The sequence below is a fragment of the Ovis aries genome, chromosome 5 (assembly GCF_016772045.2).
Source record: "Ovis aries strain OAR_USU_Benz2616 breed Rambouillet chromosome 5, ARS-UI_Ramb_v3.0, whole genome shotgun sequence".
In the NCBI taxonomy this organism is placed as follows: domain Eukaryota; kingdom Metazoa; phylum Chordata; class Mammalia; order Artiodactyla; family Bovidae; genus Ovis; species Ovis aries.
Genome location: NC_056058.1, coordinates 55,337,881 through 55,362,245, shown reverse-complemented (window position 1 = coordinate 55,362,245; position 24,365 = coordinate 55,337,881). Strand labels below are relative to the sequence as shown.

At 40.4% G+C, this 24,365-nt stretch overlaps 1 non-coding gene across 1 annotated transcript; it reads right to left on the bottom strand.

Moving 5' to 3' along the window:
* Positions 1–8,652: 8,652 nt before the first annotated feature.
* LOC114115050 (U6 spliceosomal RNA) lies at positions 8,653–8,756 on the bottom strand. The gene has a single exon (XR_003589553.1). It is a non-coding gene; the product is annotated as a U6 spliceosomal RNA (small nuclear RNA).
* Between the last annotated feature and the right edge of the window lie 15,609 nt (positions 8,757–24,365).

Here is a 24,365-nt window from a genome sequence, read left to right as displayed (position 1 = left end):
CTGTCAGGTATAATCACCCAGGCCAAGCAGAAGGAAAGAGCAAACACACGCGAGGAATGGCTCTGGGCCCCTGGCCCACAGAGCACCCACAACAGAGCCCGCAGGTGCCACATTTCTTCTATCGCGTGTCACGCCTGATTGGTTTGCCCTCCTAGCCCTGGCAGCTGTCAATCATCCTCTGCCACCTCCAACTCATCAGCGGGTCCTGAAGCTGCAAATCCCAAAGGCACCTCCTGTCCATCCGTTTCTGCCAATCGCCACCACCACTCTGGTCCAGCCTGCCTCCCACACAGCCCCCGCCTAGCTCTGCCTCCTAGTCTTTTTTTTTTTTCCCAAGATTAAAAAAATTTTTTTAAGTCTTCTTTGAATTTGTTACAATATTGCTCCTGTTCTATGTTTTGGTTTTTTAGCCCTGAGGCATGTGGGATTTCAGCTCCCCTCCAGGGATAGAACCCACATCCCCTGCATTGGAAGACAAAGTCTTAACCACTGGACCACAAGGGAAGTCACATGCCTCCTAATCTTGTCCCCTGCCCTAATTTACTTGATCCACCCAGGAGACAGAGTGATCCTCTAGATGTTTACTTATTTCTTTACTGTACATACCTTGTAAACTTTCTGATATGAGTATTGTTACTCCAGCTTTCATTTGATTTCTATTTGCATGAAATAACCTCCCATCTCCTTACTTTCAGTCTGTAAGTATCCCTAGGTCTGAGGTGGGTCTCTTGTAGACAGCATGTATTCGGGTCTTGTTTTTGTATCCATCCACCCAGCCAGTCTATGTCTTTTGGTTGGTGCATTTAATCCATTTACATTTAAGGTAATTATCAGTATGTATGATCCTATTACCATTTTCTTAATTGGTTTGGTCTGTAAAGCTTTTGATTTCTCCATCAAATTTGAACAGAGTTTTGCTGGGTAGAATATTCTTGGCTGTAGGTTCTTCCCTTTCATTACTTTAAATACATCATCCCACTGCCTTCTGGCTTGCAGAGTTTCTGTTGAGAAATCAGCTGAGAACCTTATGGGAGTTCCCTTGTATGTTATTTGTCATTTTTCCTTTGTTGCTTTTAACATTTTATCTTTGTCTTTTTATCAGTTTGATTACTGTATGTCTTGGTGTGTTCCTCCTTTGGTTTATTCTTCCTGGAACTCTCTGCAGTTTTTGGATATGGGTTGACTATTTCCTTTCCTGTGTTAGGAAAGTTTTCAGCTATTATCTCTCCAAATATTTTCTTGGGTCCTTTCTCTCTCTCTCTCTCTCTGGCACCCCTACAATGTGGATAATGCTACATTCAGTGTTGTCCCAGAGGTCTCTTAGGCTGTCTTCATTTTTTATTTTTCATTCTTTTTTCTATATTGTTTTGCAGCAGTGATTTCTTCCATTATGTCTTCCAGGTCACTTCTCTGTTCTTCTGCATTAATTATTCTGTTAGTGATTCCTTCTAGTGTTTTGTTCACCTCTCGTTGTTGGCTCTTTAGTTCTCCAGTAAAATTTCTTGCATATTCTCCATTCTTTTTCCAAAATCCTATATCATCTTCACTATCATTATTCTGAATTCTTTTTCTGGAAGGTCGCCTATCTCCAGTTCATTCAGTTGTTTTTCTGGGGTTTTATCTTGTTCCTTCATCTGGAACATAATCCTCTGCATTTTCACTTTAACTTTCTGATTATGTTTTTGTTCTGGAGACTCAGTTGTAGTTCTTCTTGCTTCTTGTCTGCCCTCTAGTGGAAGAGGCTATCTAAAAGGCTTGTTCAAGTTTCCTGATGGGAGGGACTGGGGGTGGGAAAAACTGGGTGTTGCTCTGGTGGGCAGGGCTGCAATTAGTAAAACTTTAATCCAATTGTCTGCTGATGGGTGGGGCTGTGCTCCCTCCCTGTTAGTTGCTGGGCCCTGGAGTCTACAGCCTCTAAGGTAGAGCTAATGATATCCTCCAGTAGGGCCCACACCAATGGGCACTTCCCAGAACTGCTGCTGCCATTTCCCCTGTCCCTGTGGTGAGCCACTGCCACCCCATGCCTCTGCAGAAGACCCTTCAACACTAGCAGGGAGGTCTGGTTCAGTCTCTTGTGGTGTCACTGCTCCTTTCCCCTGGGTCCTAATGTGCACAAGATTTTGTGTGTACGCTCCAAGAATGAGGTCCTCATTCCCTCAGTCCTCTGAGAGTCCTGCAATCAAATCACACTGGCCTTCAAAGTCCCATCCCCTGGGAATTTCTAGCCCCTTTCTGAGTCCCCAGGCTGAGAAACCTGATGGGGGCCCAGATCTTTTACAACAGCGGAAGAACTTTGGTAGTCCTATTCTCCAGTCTGTGGGTATGGGATTTGATTTCGTCATGACTGCACCCCTCCTACCATCTCATTGCAGCTTCTCCTTTGCCTTTGGATGTGGGTTGTCATTTTTTGGTGGATTCCAGCATCCTGCTGTCTAGAGTTGTTCAACAGCTAGTTGCAGTTTTGGTGCTCAAACAGAAGGAAATGAATGCACATCCTTCTGCTCCACCATCCTGAACCAATCCTAAGCCTCATGATACTTTTGGGAAAGTCTATTGTAAATTCTAAGACAAAAAGGTCCTACTGAGAGAATAATCTTTTAAAAACAAAAACAGCGATGCTTCAACAGCTTCCTCTATTGCTAAGATTTACTCAGAAGAAAACCCAAGTTCCTTTGCAGACTGCAGGGTCCCTCCATGACCCAGGTCTCTCCCCTCCCCTCTGGCTTCCCTCCACGCTGACCCCAGCTCCCACATCAAGTTCAGGGACCCAGCAAGCGGGTTTATACTCACTACTCAATCTTCTCACAGAGCTCTTGGCTCTTCTCTCAGCTGGTTTTGTCTCAACCTTCCAGTCTCAGCTCACATGTCACCTTCCAGCTCCCCAAGTCTTAAATTGCCTGTTAAGTGCTTTCAGAGCCCACGGAACAAACTTTAAATGTCTCTCTCTCTCTTTTATTTTTTAACGTGTGCATACTGCTTTACTTACTTTTGGCTGTGCTGGTCTTTGTTGCTTCACACAGGCTTTCTCTAGTTGCGGTGTGTGGGCTTCTCACTGTGGTGGCTTTTGCTGTGGAACACAGGCTCTAGGCACACAGGCTTCAGTAGCTGCAGCATGCAGGCTCAGTAGTTGCGACTTGCTGGCTCCAGGGCACGTGGGCTTCAGTAGGCACAGGGGCTCATCAGCTGTGGCACTGGGGCCCTAGAGCGTGCGGGCTTCAGTAGCTGTGACATGCTAAATGTTTCTATTTGTTGACTTACACACAGTCTGTCTCCTTTGCTAGAATGTACATCCCAAAGCAGAACAGGGACGTGTATTTTTCACTGTTGCACTAATCCCTAGCACCATCGGCACAGGGTGTAGGCAAAGTATACTTACACACAGTAAATATGTATAGAACATTAAATGAAAGGATGAAGCGATCCACCGAAAAGCCGCCTCCTCTCAAACTCCCTGCTAGTCTTCATCATAATCGGTAGAGGGCAGCAAAGACCCTGTGTTGTCTGACTTCTGAGGTTTCCACCAGAAACTCCAGAAAACGTACTCTCCTTTGCCAAATAGCAGCCTCAGATTTATCAGGAATCTTGGGGAAATGTCTTGCCTTAAACTCTCTTTCCTCTCCTTATTCCTGAAGCCCTCTTTTCTCTGAGCCATTTACAGATTTTTTTTTTTTTAAGATTTCAGGGACAATGATCCTTAGAAATGAAAGCAGATGTTGTATTGATTAATGGCCTGGAGCCTTACCTTCCTGCCAGACGAGTTTGTGTGGAAAAAAAGACACTCCTGTCATAGCTGACAGCTGTGTGGGTTGTAAGGATTTAGGCTTTCCCTTATGGTGTTTGGGAAGGAGCAGGTACCAGCTAGGCAGCTGCTGTTTATGTTTTGAGCACTTGTAAAAGCAGGTTGTGTGTGTGCGTTTCTAGTTCTGTCTTCCGCCTGGATCCGTTTCTGCTTATTCCATCTTCGCTTCTTCTTTAACGATCTCCCACCCGGAGCAGGAACCTCAGCATCTGCTGCCTTTGTGGGTTCCTTTACCGAGAATGCACCCTGAATCCAGGTGAGTCAGCAGTAGAATTGGCATCCACACAATCCCAGGATGGTGTTTTCATTTGACCTCTACTCCCCAAAATAGGTACTGAGACTTATGACTTACCAGGGCTTCCCTGACAGCCCAGGTGGTAAAGAATCTGCCTGCAATGCAGGAGACCCCGGTTCAATCTGTAGGTCAGGAAGATCCACTGGAGAAGGGATAGGCTACCCACTTCAGTATTTGGGGGCTTCCCTTATGGCTCAGCTGGTAAAGAATCTGCCCTGGTTCGATCCCTGAGTTGGGAAGATCCCTGGAGAAGGGAAAGGCTACCCACTCCAGCATTATGGCCTGGAGAATGATTTATGACTTACCAAGCCTGGGTGTGTGCTCTGTGGTACAGGTACAGTTTGACTGAAAGAATCAAAGAGAGGCAGAGTTCCTCAACCTCAGTGCCACTGACATTCTGGCCTGGATAATTCTTTGTTGTGAGAACACTCTAGGATTTTGGCAACCTCCCTGGCCTCTCCTCATCAGATGCAGGTAGCACCCACCCCTAAACTGTGATGACCAAATATTTTTTCAAACAATGCAAAATGTCCCCTGGAGACAGGTTCCTACAATTTCAATCTTGAAAGCCATTCTTTTGAGGATCATGGTGGAAATCTTTTGGGGTGTCTTTCCAGCCTGAGTCCATGACCCCTTTCTCCTACCTCTGCTCCTCACTATCCTGTGCATGTGTGCTGTGACCCCAAAGTCTATGGACCAGGCAGACTGGATGTCTGACCCAACTTAGGTCTCAGCTTCTTTCCTTTCCAAATTCCTTTGGGAATTTGAAACTAGGACCCAGGGACTGAGTACCACCCGGGTTCTTCAGGGGGATAAAACTCTAACTCAAATTTAGAAGATGTAGGCAGATGTATGATAATGTGGGGAACATGAAACAGGCATCCTACTGCAGAGATAATGAAATAAACCACAAGGGAGGGGGAGGGAGGACAAATTAGAAGGTAGGGATTAACATACATACACAACTGTATATGAGACTGATAGCCAAAAAGGACTACTGTATAGGTGGGAAACTCTACTCAATATTTTGTAATAATCTATAAAAATCTAAAAAGAATATATAGAGATATGTGTGTACTTTGTATGTGTAACTAAATCACTGTGCTATACACCTGAGACTAAAACATTGTAAATCAACTATATTCAATTTAAAAATAAAATCAAATAAACTACAGAGAAACCCACAGGGAAGAGGCAGACAGAAGGTGCCTCGTCCTGGCCCTTTCTGGTTCTAGTATTTCCTAAGGATAGGCTCAACTTCCTGCCTTGGGTAGGAAGTACGTTGGTAACTATTAATAATTCCTCTTTTGTGCTAGGACAGTTTTTGTTTATTTCTGAGTCCTAACTAGTACATTCTCTGTAATCTAGAAGTCAAGTCATAATCAGAAAACACCAGGGATCTGGGCAGTTGGGGGAATAGTAGCTGACCCACCTCTCCACTCCTCGTGTGCTCTGTCCTTCTTTCTCTAACAAATGGCTTCCTCACTCTCTCTGTGGAGTTTTTTTTGCCTTAACCTTGGCTTGTCGTGGCCTCAGGTGCCGCAGCCTCAAGTCAACTTCTGGTGGTGCATTCGCTAACAGGCCAGTTTCTTGGTTCAGATTCCTGGGCAAGAGAGTCTGACTGGCTCATGTGGCAAAATACTATCAGCTGCCGATCCCACAGTCATCCCTCCCAATTAGTTTTGCTCAAGTGAACAACCCCAGGTGATGAACCAGAATTGGTTTGTTAAGGGCGATGAGATGTAAAAGAAATCCTCCTGAGGGGCTTATGGAAAGAACTTTATTCCTGATACAAGTGGGCAAAGCCCAAGGAGGAGCCAGTCCATCCCCTTCCTGCACACTCTGGATATGTCTGTGAGGACACGACATGTGAAGCTGCTGTGACAGCCATTTTGCAACCATGAAGTAAAGCCTAGAGGCCGAGAGAGAAGAGGCCTCGGACCTCCTTGAGCTGACAAATTAACAACCCTGGAGCCATGTACCTTTGAACTTCTTGTTACATGAGATAATTAGGTATCCTTACAGTTTAAGCTACTTTGACTCTGGTGTCCTGTTACATGAAGCCAAAGGATCCTGACCAATACAATATAGCTCATCTTTTCAGAACAGGTCACTGAGGTCCCAGGTCACCAGCTGGCTATCCTGTAGATTCACTGTCTTGGAGTGACACACCCACCTCCTAATCCATGTGTTTATTCCCCTGCTCCAAACTTCTATGAAATATCCTTAACCTGCAGAAAAGTTGAAGAAATAATACAGTGAATATTGACATATCCCTTACTTAAGATTCACCGGCTGTTAATATATGCAGCTAAATGCTTCATGTGTTCATTGTATAATATTTCCATATACTTGGAGGTGTTTTTTCACTGAACCATTTGAAAGGAAGTTAGAGAGCTTATGAAACTTCACCCCAAAGTATTTCAGCAATTATCTCCTAAGAAACAAGGACATTGTCCTATATAACTAAATTGTCATTACAGTAGATTCAATACGTATCATGTTATTCTATGATATAAAAATCTTACTAAATTCTTCAATTTTCCCAGTAATGTCCTTTGAGCCTGTTTTGCTTTTTTCTAGTCCCATATTCTACAAAAGCTTTTTTTTTTTTTTTTTTTTTTGGTCTTTCCTGTCACTGACTTTCAGTTCAGTTCTTTTATAGAATGTTCCATAATTTGGATTATCCAGTTACTTCTTCAGAATTAGATTTATGTAAAAACTTTTAGCAAAAACTCTACAGAGGTGATGTTACGTCCCTCTCAGCACATCACAGGAGGCACAGAAAGCCACTGTGTTCTATTACTGGTCTTGCTAAAGTTTAAACAGTTAATTAAGGTGCTGTCTGCTAGAATGCTCCACTGTAAAGGCATCTTTTCAAACTTTATATAATTAATAAGTAATCTGTGGGATAACACTTTGAGGATATCTTGTTTCCCAACAGCTTTCACCCGATGTTTTAGCAGCCATTCATAAGTCTTGCCTGAATCAACTATTATATCAGTGATTACAAAAATCACTTTTTAAAAAATTTTATAATTTCCTCTACATTAACTGGCATTCTATTTAAGAGCTTTCTCTCCCCTCACACTCCATTTTCTTGAGTATTATGAACTTGGATTTTTCATTACCACTAAGTTTCAATTTTCAAGTTGGCCCCCTTAAAGCGGGGAGCCCCTTCTAGCTGGTCTCTGTCCTTCAGATGTGATCCCATCAATGTCTAAGCACTTCTTTGCTCTTTAGCAGAGGAAGCCCCAAGTTCGTTTGGTACTTTCCAGACCTGGAATCAGCCTTTCTCCAAGAAGGCCTGATTCCTTTTAATGAGAAGTAGTTCATAGAAAGCAAGAATTGGGTGCTTATAGAGTGCTCATTGCTATTGAAGTGTCATGGTGTCTAGGTTCTTTCAGTAGACATAGCCAAGAAGTATGTTTGATTTTAAATCATTAATTTATCTTGATCCCCAACTCCAATTGGGCTTCCCTAGCTCAGTTGGTAAAGAATCCACCTGCAATGCAGGAAATCCCGGTTCAATTCCTGGGTCAGATAGATCTGCTGGAGCAGGGACAGGCTACCCATTCCAGTATTCCTGGGCTTCCCTTGTGGGTCAGCTGGTAAAGAATCCTCCTGCAATAAGGGAGATCTGGGTTCAATCCCTGGGCTGATCATCTGGAAAAGGGAAAGGCTACCCACTCCAGTATTCTGGCCTGGAGAATTCCATGAACAGAGCCCATGGGGTCACAAAGAGTCAGACATGACTGAGCAACTTTCACTTTCCAACTCCAATTCAGCACCAGAAAAGTTTTCTTCTTTTCCCCCAGTCCATATTTTTATCTCCTTTCTCTCACAGTGAGAACCTAGTTTTCAATCCAACATCAATATATTCATTAATACTCACTTGCTCCTCCCTGCAGTACACCCAAGAGTCAGAATGCCTGTTCTCAGTACCTTTATCAACCATACTACTACTACTACTAAGTCACTTCAGTCGTGTCCGATTCTGCGACCCCAGAGATGGCAGCCCACCAGGCTCCCCCATCCCTGGGATTCTCCAGGCAAGAACACTGGAGTGGGTTGCCACTGCCTTCTCCAGTGCATGAAAGTGAAAAGTGAAAGAGAAGTCACTCAGTCGTGTCCGACTCTTAGCGACCCCGTGGACTGCAGCCTACCAGGCTCCTCTGTCCATGGGATTTGCCAGGCAAGAGTACTGGAGTGGGTTGCCATTGCCTTCTCCTTACCAACCATAGACCTACTCATAAATTCCAGGTTGTTTGTGGCACTTTTTTAATCCCTAGAATACAGCCCACTAAAGGTAACAAGGTCTGTTAAAAACCTTTAAACCTTGAAATAGATTCATTTGTTTCTCTTTATACTCAATGTTAGGGTTCTCCTAATATATTGATTTAATTTTTTGTGATAGTGGGCTTTTTAACTTTCTATAGTTTTATTAACATATAACTGATATATAATATTTGAAAGTTTAAGGTATACAGCATAATGATTTGGTATATGTATACACTGTGATATGATTACCACAGTAAACTTAATTAATATCTGTAACAAAACTACAGACTGCTTTACAAGTTTGCATGTGATCCTTGTGCAGGGGCCATGTTAATCATCTCTGCATTATTTCAATTTGATATGTGCCACTGAAGCGAGCACTAACTTAATTAATTTGCATATGTAAAACAGCAGCATGGTTCAAAAGTCAAAACTATATTAAAATGTAACTCAGAGAAGTTTTAACCCCGTACATAGCCAATTATTAGTTTCTTGTTTATCCTTTAATTGCAAAAATAATCAAATGTGTATGTACATACACACACATATATCCTCATTTTGCCTTCTATTCAAATGGTAGCACACTATATACACTCCTCTCTGCACCTCATTTTACTTCATATTGTTTTATGTTATATACATGCAAGTATTTTATAGCACTTGTATCTCACTTATTTGCTCTCTCAAATGTATTTGGTATTTCAGCTCAATTGCTCAGTCGTGTCCAGCTCTTTGTGACCCCATGGACTGCAGCACACCAGGCATCCCTGTCCATCACCAACTCGTGGAGCTTCCTCAAACTTATGTCCATCGACTAGGTGAAGCCATCCAACCATCTCATCCTCTGTCATCCCCTTCTCCTCTTGCCTTCAATCTTTCCCAGGATCAGGGTCTTTTCCAATGAGTTAGTTCTTCGCATCAGTGGCCAAAGTATTGGAGTTTCAGGACTCCAATATGAGTAATGAATATTCAGGACTGATTTCCTTTAGGATTGACTTTAGGATTTGGTATTTAGGAAGTTTTAATTTTTATGATTTGGTATTTAGGAAGGTTTTATTTTTATGGTTACTTTTGTAAAGCTAAAATAACCTCAGTCTCCAACCCTACCTTAATTTTGTTATTTTCTAATGGTTCCCCAACAATACTGAACAGTCAACAATTTCTTTTCCTCTCTCATCTCTATCCACCAGCATCTTATTGCAATAAATATCCTTTACCCCCATCAGCAACAAGTATATTCAATAAGTATATTCTATATTCTATCTCTAGTCAAGGCTATGGTTTTTCCAGTAGTCATGTATGGATGTGAGAGTTGGACTGTGAAGAAGGATGAGCGCCGAAGAATTGACGCTTTTGAACTGCGGTGTTGGAGAAGACTCTTGAGAGTCCCTTGGACTGCAAGGAGATCCAACCAGTCCATTCTGAAGGAGATCAACCCTGGGATTTCTTTGGAAGGAATGATGCTGAAGCTGAAACTCCAGTACTTTGGCCACCTCATGAGAAGAGTTGACTCATTGCAGAAGACTTTGATGATGGGAGAGATTGGGGGCAGGAGGAGAAGGGGACGACCGAGGATGAGATGGCTGGATGGCATCACTGACTCGAAGGATGCGACTCTGAGTGAACTCCGGGAGTTGGTGATGGACAGGGAGGCCTGGCGTGCTGCAATTCACGGGGTCGCAAGGAGTCAGACATGACTGAGCGACTGAACTGAACTGAACTGATATTCTCTCTCTCTTATCATTCTTCCCTTTAATTATTGTATAATATCTTCTTTGCCTGAGCATGTACTCTTCTTACAACCATCATAGTTTTCTGAGTAAATATATACTTAATGCTCGCCATCAGTCTTTATGCCGATGTCTTTTCATTTTCATTCTCTAAAAAGCCTTTCTTCAGTAAATTCATGGGAGCAGTATTCTCTGTTTCTTTCATGTTCATCATTTGTGACCTGTTAGCTGGATATAAAATCTTTGGCTGACATTTTCTTTCCTTGAATATCTTCAATATGTTACACTATCTCTTCTGGAATAAAGTCTGAAGACAATTATTTCTTTCCCATCAAGGTGACTTGATATTTTGACTAGATACCCAAATGATATTTTTCTTTCTTGTAATGACCAGAAGTTTGAGAATATACCTTGACATTAGTCATTCTGGATTGATTTTCCTAGGTAGTATCAAATCTCTTTTTCCTAAGGAAAAATTTTCTTAAAAGTTTGCTTTTTAAATTTAAATTACTTTTAAATTTCCATTGCTTTTTTCTTCCCTGTGTGTCTTCTACTATATATGGCTTGTTCATTTGTTTGTTTACCTTCTACATCCATCACTTTCTTTCAGATCTCTTTGATTTGTTGGAATTACCTCCTTTTCACCTATTGTTTATTTAAAGGTGTTATAATGTATTTATTCACTTCTATTTTTCCAATTTTAATCTCCATTTCTCAAATGATTAATATTAATTCTAATTGGGAGTTCTCCTACATTTCTGAGAGTCTCTAATTCTGATTTATATACTTCTTTCCTGTCTAATATTAGTTTATTAGTTTTTTTGAGCTCATTTTGAAATAGTTAAAATTTTCATGTCTTATAAGCATGTCTTCCTTGTATATTTTCATTGTTAGAATGTTATTAGACTCTTTTTCCTTTCTTTTTTTGCAATGACTTAGTGTTGGACTTTTTTCTAGTTTTATTGAGATACAATCAACATAGAACATTGTATAAGTTTAAGGTATACAATGACTTGATATACTTATATATTGCAAAATGATCATCACAATAAGGTTAGTTAACACATCTGACAATGTTTGATTTGAACACAATCTTATTCTATTATTTATTTTTATAGGAATTTAGTTTTTCCTTTATGAAGAAAGGGTGAACCAGGGGTAACTTTTCTGGCTTCATTATTCTAGATTTCCTTCTTCTGGTATCCTTATCAAGAATTTTTTTAATGGCCTTTTATACGTTCTGAGATGTAGTTCCTCTGCTCTTTTATCTAGACTTTCTTTTTCCTTTACTTCTATTATCCCATACTTGCTCATTTGGATTCTATTCTCAGAAGTCTTCTTTTGTTGTAAGGTTTTCTTCTGAAAAGCAGCTTTGTAATTAAGTTGAAGTTCAAAGAGCCAAAACCATCACAGCTACTTTACACCTTGTCTGGGACCCCATACCCCCCATCTTTACTGAAGTGTAGAAACCCCCTCACAGTCCCAGTAGTTGTTCTCAGATTGGTCTACTCTGATTTTCAGTGAGCCAGAAATGGTATGGACCTAACAGAAGCAGAAGATATTAAGAAGAGGTGACAAGAATACATAGAACTATACAAAAAAGATCTTCATGACCCAGATAACACAATGGTGTGATCACTCACCTAGAGCCAGACATCCTAGAGTGCAAAGTCAAGTGGGCCTTAGGAAGCATCACCAAGAACAAAGCTAGTGGAGGTGACGGAATTACAGTTGAGCTATTTCAAATCCTAAAAGATGATGCTGTGGAAGTGCTGCACTCAGTTCAGTTTAGTTCAGTCGCTCAGTTGTGTCTGACTCTTTGCAACCCCATGAACCACAGCACACCAGGCCTCCCTGTCCATCACCAACTCCCAGAGTCCACCCAAACCCATGTCCGTTGTGTCAGTGATGCCATCCAACCATCTTATCTTCTGTCGTCCCCTTCTCCTCCTGCCCTCAATCTTTCCCAGCATCAGGGTCTTTTCAAAAGAGTCAGCTCTCTGCATCAGGTGGCCAAAGTATTGGAGTTTCAGCTTTAGCATCAGTCCCTCCAATGAACACCCAGGACTGATTTCCTTTAGGATGGACTGGTTGGATCTCCTTGCAGTCCAAGGGACTCTCAACAGTCTTCTCCAACACCACAGTTCAAAAGCATCAACTCTTCTGTGCTCAGCTTTCTTTATAGTCCAACTCTCACATTCACACATGACTACTGGAAAACCATAGCCTTGACTAGACGGACCTTTGTTGGCAAAGTAATATATCTTCTTTTTAATATGCTGTCTAGGTTGGTCATAACTTTCCTTCCAAGGAGCAAGCGTCTTTTAATTTCATGGCTGGAATCACCATCTGCAGTGATTTTGGAGCCCAGAAAAATAAAGTCAGCCACTGTTTCCACTGTTTCCCCATCTATTTGCCATGAAGTGATGGCAAAAACAAGACCGGGAGGGGACTGTGGCTCAGATCATGAACTCCTTATTGCCAAATTCAGACTTAAATTGAAGAAAGTAGGGGAAACCAGTAGACCATTCAGGTATGACCTAAATCAAATCCCTTATGATTATACAGTAGAAGTGAGAAATAGATATAAGGGACTAGATCTGATAGACAGAGTGCCTGATGAACTATGGACAGAGGTTCGTGACATTGTACAGGAGACAGGGAGCAAGACCATCCCCAAGAAAAAGAAATGCAAAAAAGCAAAATGGCTATCTGAGGAGGCCTTACCAATAGCTGTGAAAAGAAGAGAAGCAAAAAGCAAAGGAGAAAAGGAAAAATATACCCATTTGAATGCAGAGTTTCAAAGAATAGCAAGGAGAGATAAGAAAGCCTTCCTCAGTGATCAATGCTGCACTCAATATGTCAGCAAATTTGGAAAATTCAGCAGTGGCCACAGGACTGGAAAAGGTCAGTTTTCATTCCAATCCCAGAGAAAGGCAATGTCAAAGAATGCTCAAACTACCACACAATTGCACTCATCTCACATGCTAACAAAGTAATGCTCAAAATTCTCCAAGCCAGGCTTCAACAGTACGTGAACCATGAACTTCCAGATGTTCAAGTTGGATTTAGAAAAGGCAGAGGAACCAGAGATCAATTGCCAACATCCATGGATCATAAAAAAAGCAAGAGAGTTACAGAAAAACATCTACTTCTGCTATATTGCCTACGCCAAAGCCTTTGATTGTGTGGATCACAACAAACTGTGGAAAATTCTTCAAGAGATGGGAATACCAGACCACTTTACCTGCCTTCTGAGAAATCTGTATGCAGGTCAAGGAGCAACAGTTAGAACTGGACATGAAACAACAGACTGGTTCCAAATAGGAAAAGGAGTATGTCAAGGCTGCATATGGTCACCCTGCTTATTTAACTTATATGCAGAGTACATCATGCAAAATGCTGGGCTGGATTAAGCACAAGCTGGAATCAAGGTTGCTGGGAAAAATATCATTAACCTCAGATATTCAGATGACACCACCCTTATGGCAGAAAGCGAAGAAAAACTAAAGAGCCTCTTGGTGAACGTGAAAGAAGAGAGTGAAAAAGTTGGCTTAAAACTCAGCATTCAGAAAACTAAGATCATGGCATCTGGTCCCATCACTTCATGGCAAATAGATGGGGAAACATCAGAAACAGTGAGAGACTTTATTTTCTTGGGCTCCAAAATCACTGCAGATGCTGACTCCAGCCATGAAATTAAAGACACTTGCTCCTTATAAGAAAAGTTATGACCAACCTAGACAGCATATTAAAAAGTAGATATATTAGTTTGCCAACAAAGGTTCGTGTAGTCAAAGCTATGATTTTTCCAGTAGTCATGTATGGATGTAAGAGTTGGACTATAAAGAAAGCTGAGCTCTGAAGAATTAATGCTTTTGAACTATGGTGTTGGAGAAGACTGTTGAGAGTCCCTTGGACTGCAAGGAGATCCAACCAGTCTATCCTAAAGGAAATCAGTCCTGAATATTCATTGGAAGGACTGGTGCTAAAGTTGAAACTCCAATATTTTGGCCACCTGATGCAAAGAACTCACTCATTTGAAAAGACCCTGATGCTGGGAAAGATTGAAGGCACGAGGAGAAGGGAACAACAGAGGATGAGACGGTGGGATGGCTCACTGACTAGATGGACATGAGTTTGAGTAAGCTCTGGAAGTTGGTGATGGACAGAGAAGCCTGGCGTGCTGCAGTCCATGGGGTCGCAAAGGGTTGGACACGACTGAACGACTGAACTGAACTGAACTAGCGCCAGTCTTAAGAGTTCTCCTGTTCTCAGGTCTATCAGATACCACATGGCCTCCTCCTGCACAGACCCTGATACGATGTGGGTCTTGAACTACTGGTAATTTTCCTCCATCTGCTCATATTTTGAGGTTCATGAGAATATCCTTTTCATCCAGAACAAAAATTTGAAAAAGTAAATGTTAATCACGGAGGAATTGGCTTAAAAATGTAGTATAATATCATTATGGTTATTAATAAGGTGAAATCAGTGGTCAATTTTATGTAACAATATGAAAAGCAATATATTGTTAAACAGGAGATACAAAGCTTTTATATTATGACATAATTAATATTTTTTAAGGTCTTAATACATATTTTTAGGGCTTCCCTGGTGGCTTAGTGGTAAAGAATCTGCCAGCCAACTCAGGAGACATAGGTTCAACCCCTGATCTGGGACGATCCCACTTGCGGAGCACCTAAGCCTGCACCACAACTACTGAGCCTGTGTTCTAGAGCCTGGGGGTGGAAACTACCGGGCCCATGCCCCACAGCTACTGAAGTCCGTGTGCTCCGGAGTCCATGCTCTGCAACAAGAGAAGCCGCCTGCAATGAGAAGCCTGCACACAGCAACTAGAGCACAAGTCCTGCTCACTGCAACTAGAGAGAAGCCCACATAGCAGCGAAGACCCAGCAGAGCCAAAAATAAGTAAATAAAAATTAAATATTATATATATACTTTAATGTTAAGAATACATGTATGTATATATTAGTGTAAAAGATGCCTAGAAAAAGGAGCACCCATTTATTCAGGTACTGGTGGGAGGAAGCTATGTCTACTTTATACATATGAGTTGTACAGATAAGTAATATTAGATTCTTTTATTGAGCTTAAGTTGGCCTGTAGATCTGGTCAAGAAGGGCTCCTACCTTGGACCTCATTTGTGAGAGAGTCTGATAGTCACGAACACACAGTGAAATGGTAAGCTTGTTAAAGACCCTATGAGATTGGGTACCCACTACTGACACAGAGTAGCCATCATCGTAAACATCCACACTGATGACTAACACCATTTAGGTTGAAGAAAATGCTTCTGCACATCTCTTGCTCTCTGTTCTGAAAGCAAAAGGTACCTTAACTCAATCAAATGTCAAGAAGAATCATGAGTTGTCCTGCTGCCAACAGCATAGGACACTGCTTAGCATAAGGAGAATTTGAGCTGTGGAAGCATTTAGGTAAGAGAAAAGACAAATTAATTCACTTGTCAAATCCTTCCTCTCAGATGTCATGAATGCTATAGATTCTTGCATGATAAAGTATCATTTCCCGGGAGTACTGAGCGTCTACTTTCTTGCTTTCTTCAAGTTCCAGCTTGTAGACCTGTAAGCACTCATGAATAAATGCAGTATTTTCAATAATTACATATGGCAGCCAGAGAACATTTTACAATATTAAACAATATTATCCTTATATCACGCTTCCCTGGTAGCTCAGGGAAGAATTCACCTGCCAATATAGGAGACACAGGTTCTCTCTCTGGGTCAGGAAGGTCCCCTGGAGTACGCAACCACTCCAGTATTCTTGTCTGGGAAATCTCATGGATGGAGGAGCCTGGTGGGCTACAGTCCATAGGCTCCCAAAGAGTCGGACACAAAGGAAGCAACTAAACAATAATCCTTTTACCATTTTTATATATACTCCAGATATAACACGTTTGAGCATATATAGCAATTTTTGGCATTGGAAACTGATGGATATTGAATATAAGAATTATAAATAATTTTATGCTTATGAGAATATAAGCTATAATGACATTTTAAAACTAAAGTAAGAACTAAGCTTTATTTGAATAATTTTTGTTTAAATTGTAATGACCAACCATTATTATTTTGATTTGTTTTTAACTTTAATAGTTTATTTTAGAAGAAAAATGACATTTTGAAAAAAGGAAGTCCCTATTCTGTGAGAGACAACAAATAGGAAAAATAATTTTGATTTTCAATATTTTAACATCTCTTTTAATTGTATTCTTTTTTTTTTTTTTTTTAGTTCTACCAGTTTATTGCTACCAACCTGTCACCCTCCACCCTCATGCACACATGCTTAGTCATGTGACCCCATGGACTGCAGCCCACCAGGCCCCTCTGTCCATGGACGTTTCCAGGCAAGAATACTGGAGTGGGTTGCCATTTCCTTCTCCCTTTAATTGTATTTTTGATGACATATATTCAAACTTGGAACCTTTTGAATATAATTACATTTTATCTTTTAATTCTATAGATCATTGAAAATGAGAACAAGTTGAGACTGGGATAGCAACACGAAACATGACAGTAAGGCTCAGAAAAGTAAGGACTGAAAAGATATTAGAGAATATTCAAAGAGATGGTCTGCTTCATTTTTTAAATTTCAGACATTGAAAGTAAACAGGCTTCTGCTGAGCATGACCCACACACAGTTCACAAGCAGGTATTACAAGTTCTTTATTTAATGTATTTTAGCTACTATGCAAAACCAGGAAATGCACAAGCAAAGTATATTTACCATCCATGACTCAAAAAGATTGAATGAAACACCTATTACTTTATGTTCTTCACTAATGAAGTTTTTTTTCCTGGTCAAAACAATGAAACATATGTTTTTTCTATAAAATTCACAACACATGCGATTCTGGCCTACCCATCAGAAGATAAATTGCAAAAAAAATTTGGCAACTTGATGAGAAATATGAAATCTTTGGATCTTTATTGTTTGTTGGAAAGTGATCCTGGGAAAAATCTGTCATATCCTTCTGAAACCATCTGATTGATTCAGGAAAAATGTTAAGTTGATTCAAATTATTGGCTATGAATTTTCCATTGAATAAATGGCAGAAAATTTAATATTTCAAACAAAAACAAAATGTTTTTCAAATAGAGAAAGTAACCACAGAAACTTTTTAATATCTTAAGATGGAAGACCAAAGTATTTTGTTACTATTATTACACATATCACAGTCAATTTTCACAATTAGTTTTGGCCAGGGGAACCATTTGTGACTAGAAATACTTAGGTTCTCAATTAAAAGAATACAAAATGTTACCTGTACCAAAAACAAACAAAACCACAACATATGCAAAAACTAGAAGTGAAAAATAAAAGCCCTAAAGAATAGCAAACAGGGAACTTCCTGGTGGTCACATGGTTAAGAATCTGCTGTGTAATGTAGGGGACACAGATTGAATCCTGGTCGGGGAACTAAGCTCCCACATGCTACAGAGAAACTATCCCACATGCGGCAACTAGAGAGCCCTTGCACCACAAGCAGACTGGATGTGACTCAATGAAGATCCTGCAGGCTGCAATGAAGACCCGATGCAGCCAAAAAATAGATAAGTAAGTATTAAAAATAGCAAATAGTAATCAACCAAGAAACCAGTAAACACATAAATACTAATCTTGGAATGATATTCTTAAAGAATAGTCACAGGATTCAATATTTTGTAATAACCTGTAAGGGAAAAGAATCTGAAAAAAGAATATATAATACATATGTGTATGTGTGTGTGTGTGTGTGTGTGTGTGTGTATATATGTATATATGTATGTATACATGTGTGTGTGTAACTGAATCACTGTGCTGTATACCTGAAACTAACACAACATGGTAAACCAACTACAAGTTAAAAAAAAAAATAATCACAGGTGTTCCATATTTAACCAAGCTTTGCAAGACAGTAGCACAACATCTATAGAAAACAATGGACATTTTCTAGTTTGGTAGAAAAAATATGATGTCAGAAAACTTTCAAATTTGATGTTAGAATGTAAGATAGATTTTTTAAAAGCCATATAAAAATAGATAATTCAAAATAGTATTAAAAATGAGAAAAGAAATTACACATACAAGTTTTAACATTAATGACAACTAATTTAACTAGAGTATGCTAGGACAAATCATACTGAACAACTAACATACATCATGTCCAGTCATGACACGACCATCACACAGTCATGTCCAGCTCTTTGCGACCCCATGGACTGTAGCCCACCAGGCTCCTCTGTCCATAGGGATTCTCCAGGTAAGAATACTGGAGTGGGTTGCCTCGCCCTCCTCCAGGGGATCTTCCCAACCCAGGGATTGAATCCAAGTCTCCGCATTGCAGGCAGATTCTTTATTGTCTGAGCCACCAGGGAAGCCCAAGAATACTGGAGTGGGTAGCTTATCCCTTCTCCAGGGGAACTTCCCAATCCAGGAATCGAACTGAGGTCTCTTGCATTGTAGGTGGATTCTTTACCAGCTGAGCTACCAGGAAAGCCCAACATTCAATGTACATATGGTCAAACTATCAAAAGATAAAAATTGAGGAAGTCAAAATGAACATTTTATTGGTTTCACACAGACTGTAAAAAGTGGAACTACAAAACCAACTTTGAATTTCGGGCATTGATGGAAAGGGCACGCTAATGATAATAGCCACTGGGAAGGAACAAGTGTTATTTTTGTGAGCCATGGACAATGCATTATTTGAGTTTCTTATTCAGAGACAAATTCTCAGCCATACTAAGTGATAGCATTTTTGGTGCAATTCAATGATTGCATAGGACATTTTCTATATTTGTCCAAATATGAAATGTCTTGATTTTTAAAAACATGTCATATTTACCACTAAAACTGCTTTCAGACACACAAACAAAAAGTTAACTAAATGCCATTAAAACAATAAAAGTTAATTTACACAAAGTAACAAGATGCACTAGAATTATACAAGAAATAAAAGATGATCATTATGTAAAGAGAATGGTGATCTTTAACAAAATAAATATTTTTGAATTTGCAGTGCCCACAGCTATCTTTGAACTGCTGCTTGCTGTTAATAATATTAGCCAAAGCTTGCAGAAACTTCAAAATTCAAACTGATACAAGTTTGGCTCTTCCCCTTTTTAAGATGAATTCTTTTTAACTTAGAGAAACTCTTTTCCTTAAATTGAAATAAACTGTATGTGAAGTGTGTAACAAATGTGACATTCCTATAAAATATAGGAAAACAAAAACAAGTAAATATTTTTATGCAAATAAAAATATTTGCATCACTATAAAGAATGTGTATGTACTCAGTCGTGTCTGACTCTGTGACCCCATGGACTGTAGCCCGCCAGGCTCCTCTGTCCATGGGATTTTCCAGGCAAGAATATGGGAGTGGATTGCCATTTTCTCCTCCAGGGGATCTTTCAGACCTAGAGATCGAACCTGCATCTCTTGTGTCTCCTGCATTGGCAGGCAGATTCTTTACTGCTGTTCCACCAGGCCTTCCCCATAAAAAGAATACTTGCATACAAATAATCTCCAAACTTCTTTTCATTTATTTACTTTGTGAGTGTGTGTGTGTGTGTGTGCTGCGCATGGGCTTTATCTAATTCTGGAAAGCAGGGAGCTACTCTCTAGTGGTGGTGCATGGGTTCTCATTGTGACGGCTTCACTTGTTGCAGAGCATAGGCTCTGGGCACACAGGCTTCAACAGCTGTAGCATATGGGCGCAGTAGCTGCGAGTTGCTGGCTCCAGGGGGCACAGGCTTCAGTAGTTGTGGCACATGGGCTCATTTGTTGCAGCTCGAGGGGTCTAGAGCACAGACTCAGTAAGAGACATGGGTTCAATCCCTGAGTTGGAATGATCCTCTGGAGGAGGGCATGGCAACCCACTCCAGTATTCTTGTCTGGAAAATTCCATGGACAGAGGAGCCTGGTGGGCTACAGTCCATGGGGTCCCAGAGAGTTGGACATGACTGAAGCAGCTGAGCATGCACACACATACACATGGACCAAAGTACAGTGTCAATTAAATAGAGATTTGAATAAATCCTAGAAAATTGCCAATTTTTGGTCTTCCTTATAATATTTCAATCTTGAAATTTCTTAAAAAAGGACATCAGGCTTCCAGTTGGGGCGGGCTTCCAATCTGCTGGGTGCTGAAGGGTAAGAAATTAATATTTTCTGGATCGAGATATTGCTTTGAGAGACTGTGAGAACTGCAATATAAGCGGTAATGATTTATATGATGGATTCGAATATTTAATAATATTTCTATAAATAATAATTAACATAAGACCCTATCATACTATTTGGACTTTAATGTATAAACTTCATTGTTAATTTCTGAATGTAAATGTTACTACAATAACGTTATTGACTATTTCAGTTGCTATTGGCTAAAGAAAAAGTTTTTTCCATATTAAAAATAACTTTTTTTCTTTTGAAGTTTTTATTTTGTATGGGGGTATAGCCAATGGTAGCTCAGCTGGTAAAGAATCCACCTGCAGTGCAGGAGACCCTAGTTCAGTTCCTGGCTTGGGAAGTTCCCCTGGAGAAGGGATAAGCTACCCACTCCAGTATTCTTGGGCTTCCCTGATGACTCAGATGGTAAAGAATCCACCTGCAATGTGGGAGACTTGGATTCAATCCCTGGGTTGGGAAGATCCCCTGGAGGACAGCATGGCAACCCACTCCAGTATTCTTGACTGGAGAATCCCCACGGACAGAGGAACCTGGTGGGTTATAGTCCAACGGGTCACAAAGAGTCAGACACTACTGAGCAACTAAGCTCAAACATATAGCCAATTAACAGTGTTGTGACAGCTTTAGGAAAATAGTGAAGGGATTCAGCCATACACATACATGTATCCATTCTCCCCCAAACACCCCTTCTATCCAGGCTCATATTAAAGTTAATTTAAAAATAAAAATATAATGACTTAAGCAAGGTTGACTAATTTGGCATTGCTACCATTAGAATGCAAATTATGTAAAAATCATGATTATAACAACATAATTAGCAATTTTGCTAAAATGAGGGAAAAATTTTATGTAATAAATATATCATAATGTATGAATTATGTATGTCTTTGTCAGCCAAAGAACAAAACTGCCACATCTGTGCAAAAAATTAAAGATCAGCCAACTTTAAAGTTTGCTAATATTCAGTCATATAAAACTTGTTCTCCAGATCTCATATATGTGTTCTTACCACAGGAGAAAAGAAAAAGAATGTTTAAGGACAAAAAAGACCAATATTCAATTTTGTTTTAAGGTAGGAAGGATAGGAAATATTTCACTATATTTAACAGTTGTTAGCTTGTTTATTGGAGAAGGCAATGGCACCCCACTCCAGTACTCTTGCCTGGAAAACCCCATGGATGGAGGAGCCTGGTAGGCTGCAGTCCATGGGGTCGCTAAGAGTCGGGCACGACTTGAGCAACTTCATTTTCACTTTTCACTTTCATGCATTGGAGAAGGAAATGGCACCACACTCCAGTATTCTTGTCTGGAGAATCCCAGGGACGGAGGAGCCTGGTGGGCTGCCGTCTACGGGGTCACACACAGTCAGACACGACTGAAGCGACTTAGCAGCAGCAGCAGCAGCAGTAGCAGCTTGTTTATAACTTTTAAATATTTAGACATATACTTCTCCATTTATACTTTTGCCCAGGTCCGTAAATTCAGGGGTGGGTGTAATTTAGTATGTGCTCCTTTTATAAGTACTGCTGACCGTTAAGTGCTTCTCATGTTCTGGGCACTGAGCTGGGTACTTTTCATACAGTAGCTCACAACACCTCTCAGAAGCAAGGGAAATATTCTCATTTCATTTTACAGCTAGGGAAACTGAGGCTTTAGCGGGTAAATACTCTGCTCAAACACGGTCAAAACTGAATCAAAAGGACATTTACCGTACCCATCCTGAACTGGGACTAACTGTTAAGGCTGACAGAATACTGGGGAATGGCCTTTATAAGTGCAACACATCTTCCGTGAAAGGTCTCATGCTGCCTGAAATTCCACCATTATATACTGATTCCTTCTAGTTTTAAAGTCTTTCCAATCTCTGAAAGAAACCAATGGAACGCAAATACTCCCAGGTGGTAAAAGATGATAATGTGTAAAGCCAGGTGTATTTTTCATATTTTTTCCACCAAAGTAACCCTTCAGACCAAAATTGAATTTTTAACCCCTAAAAGTTTTAATGTTCAGCCCAAAAGATGCTGATCAATTTCTTTTAAGTCTTATGTTATCTCTTTAAAATCATGCATATATTTTTCTCCATACTATATATGATATATATATGTATTAAATATAAAATGTTTCCTCTCAGGCTTCCCTGGTGGCTCAGTGGTAACAAATCCATCTGTCAATGCAGGGGACACAGGTTCAATCCCTGATGCAGGAAGACCCCACATGCCACAAAGCAACTAAGGCTGTGTACCACAACTACTGAGCCGGTGCTCTAGAGCCCAGGAGCCACAGCTGCTGAGCCCACGTGCTACAACTACTGAAGCCCACGCTCCCTAGAGCCTGTGCTTCACAAAAGAGAAGCCGCTGCAATGAGAAGCCCAAACAGCAACGAAGACCCAGCACAGCCAAAAATAAGTAAATAAACAAAAAGTTAGTTAAAAAATGTTTCTCCTCCAGCTCTCCAAGTAAAAATGATGCTTCAGAAAATACTCCATTTTCCTTTTAGAGTTCAAGAACTTCTTGGCATATTGTATAGCCCTCTGGCTTGGAAAGCAGAGCTTAAACTGCTATCGTGGGCACTTGGGTGGGGTTTACTTGACCCCAGGTGAGAGAAAGGTCCAGCAGAAAAATGAGAAGCTGAATTAACTACTTCTTGATTTAACTCAGGACCCATCAGGTTCATTTTTTATTTTACTCATTTTCCTAAGTCACTTAAAGTCTATCTCTGACTATTTTGAAGGAGGTGAACTGCCATCTGAATGCAGAGTTCCAGAGAATAGCAAGAAGAGATAAGAAAGCCTTCTTCAACGATCAATGCAAAGAAATAGAGGAAAACAACAGAATGGGAAAGACTAGAGATCTCTTCAAGAAAATTAGAGATACCAAGGGAACATTTCATGCAAAGATGGGCTCGATAAAGGACAGAAATGGTATGGACCTAACAGAAGCAGAAGATATTAAGACGAGGTGGCAAGAATACACAGAAGAACTGTACAAAACAGATCTTCATGACCCAGATAATCATGATGGTGTGATCACTCATCTAGAGCCAGACATCCTGGAATGTGAAGTCAAGTGGGCTTTAGCAAGCATCACTACAAACAAAGCTAGTGGAGGTGATGGAATTCTAATTGAGCTGTTTCAAATCCTGAAAGATGATGCTGTGAAAGTGCTGCACTCAATATGTCAGCAAATTTGGAAATCTCAGCAGTGAGATTTCCAGGCCACAGGACTGGAAAAGGTCAGTTTTCATTCCAATTCCAAAGAAAGGCAACGCCAAAGAATGCTCGAACTACCGCACAATTGTACTCATCTCACACGCTAGTAAAGTAATGCTCAAAATTCTCCAAGCCAGGCTTCAGCAATATGTGAACCGTGAACTTCCTGATGTTCAAGCTGGTTTTAGAAAAGGCAGAGGAACCAGAGATCAAATTGTGAACATCCGCTGGATCATGGAAAAAGCAAGAGAGTTACAGAAAAACATCTACTTCTGCTTTATTGACTATGCCAAAGCCTTTGACTGTGTGGATCACAATAAACTGTGGAAAATTCTGAAAGAGATGGGAATACCAGACCACCTGACCTGCCTCTTGAGAAATCTGTATGCAGGTCAGGAAGCAAGTTAGAACTGGACATGGAACAACAGACAGGTTCTAAATAGGAAAAGGAGTACGTCAAGGCTATATATTGTCACCCTGCTTATTTAACTTATATGCAGAGTACATCATGAGAAACGCTGGACTGGAAGAAACACAAGCTGGAATCAAGATTGCCAGGAGGAATATCAATCACCTCAGATATGCAGATGATACCACCCTTATAGCAGAAAGTGAAGAGGAACTAAAGAGCCTCTTGATGAAAGTGAAAGAGAGTGAAAAAGTTGGCTTCAAGCTCAACATTCAGAAAACGAAGATCATGGCATCTGGTCCCATCACTTCATGGCAAATAGATGGGGAAACAGTGGAAACAGTGTCAGACTTTATTTTGGGGGGCTCCAAAATCACTGCAGATGGTGATTGCAGCCATGAAATTAAAAGACACTTACTCCTTGGAA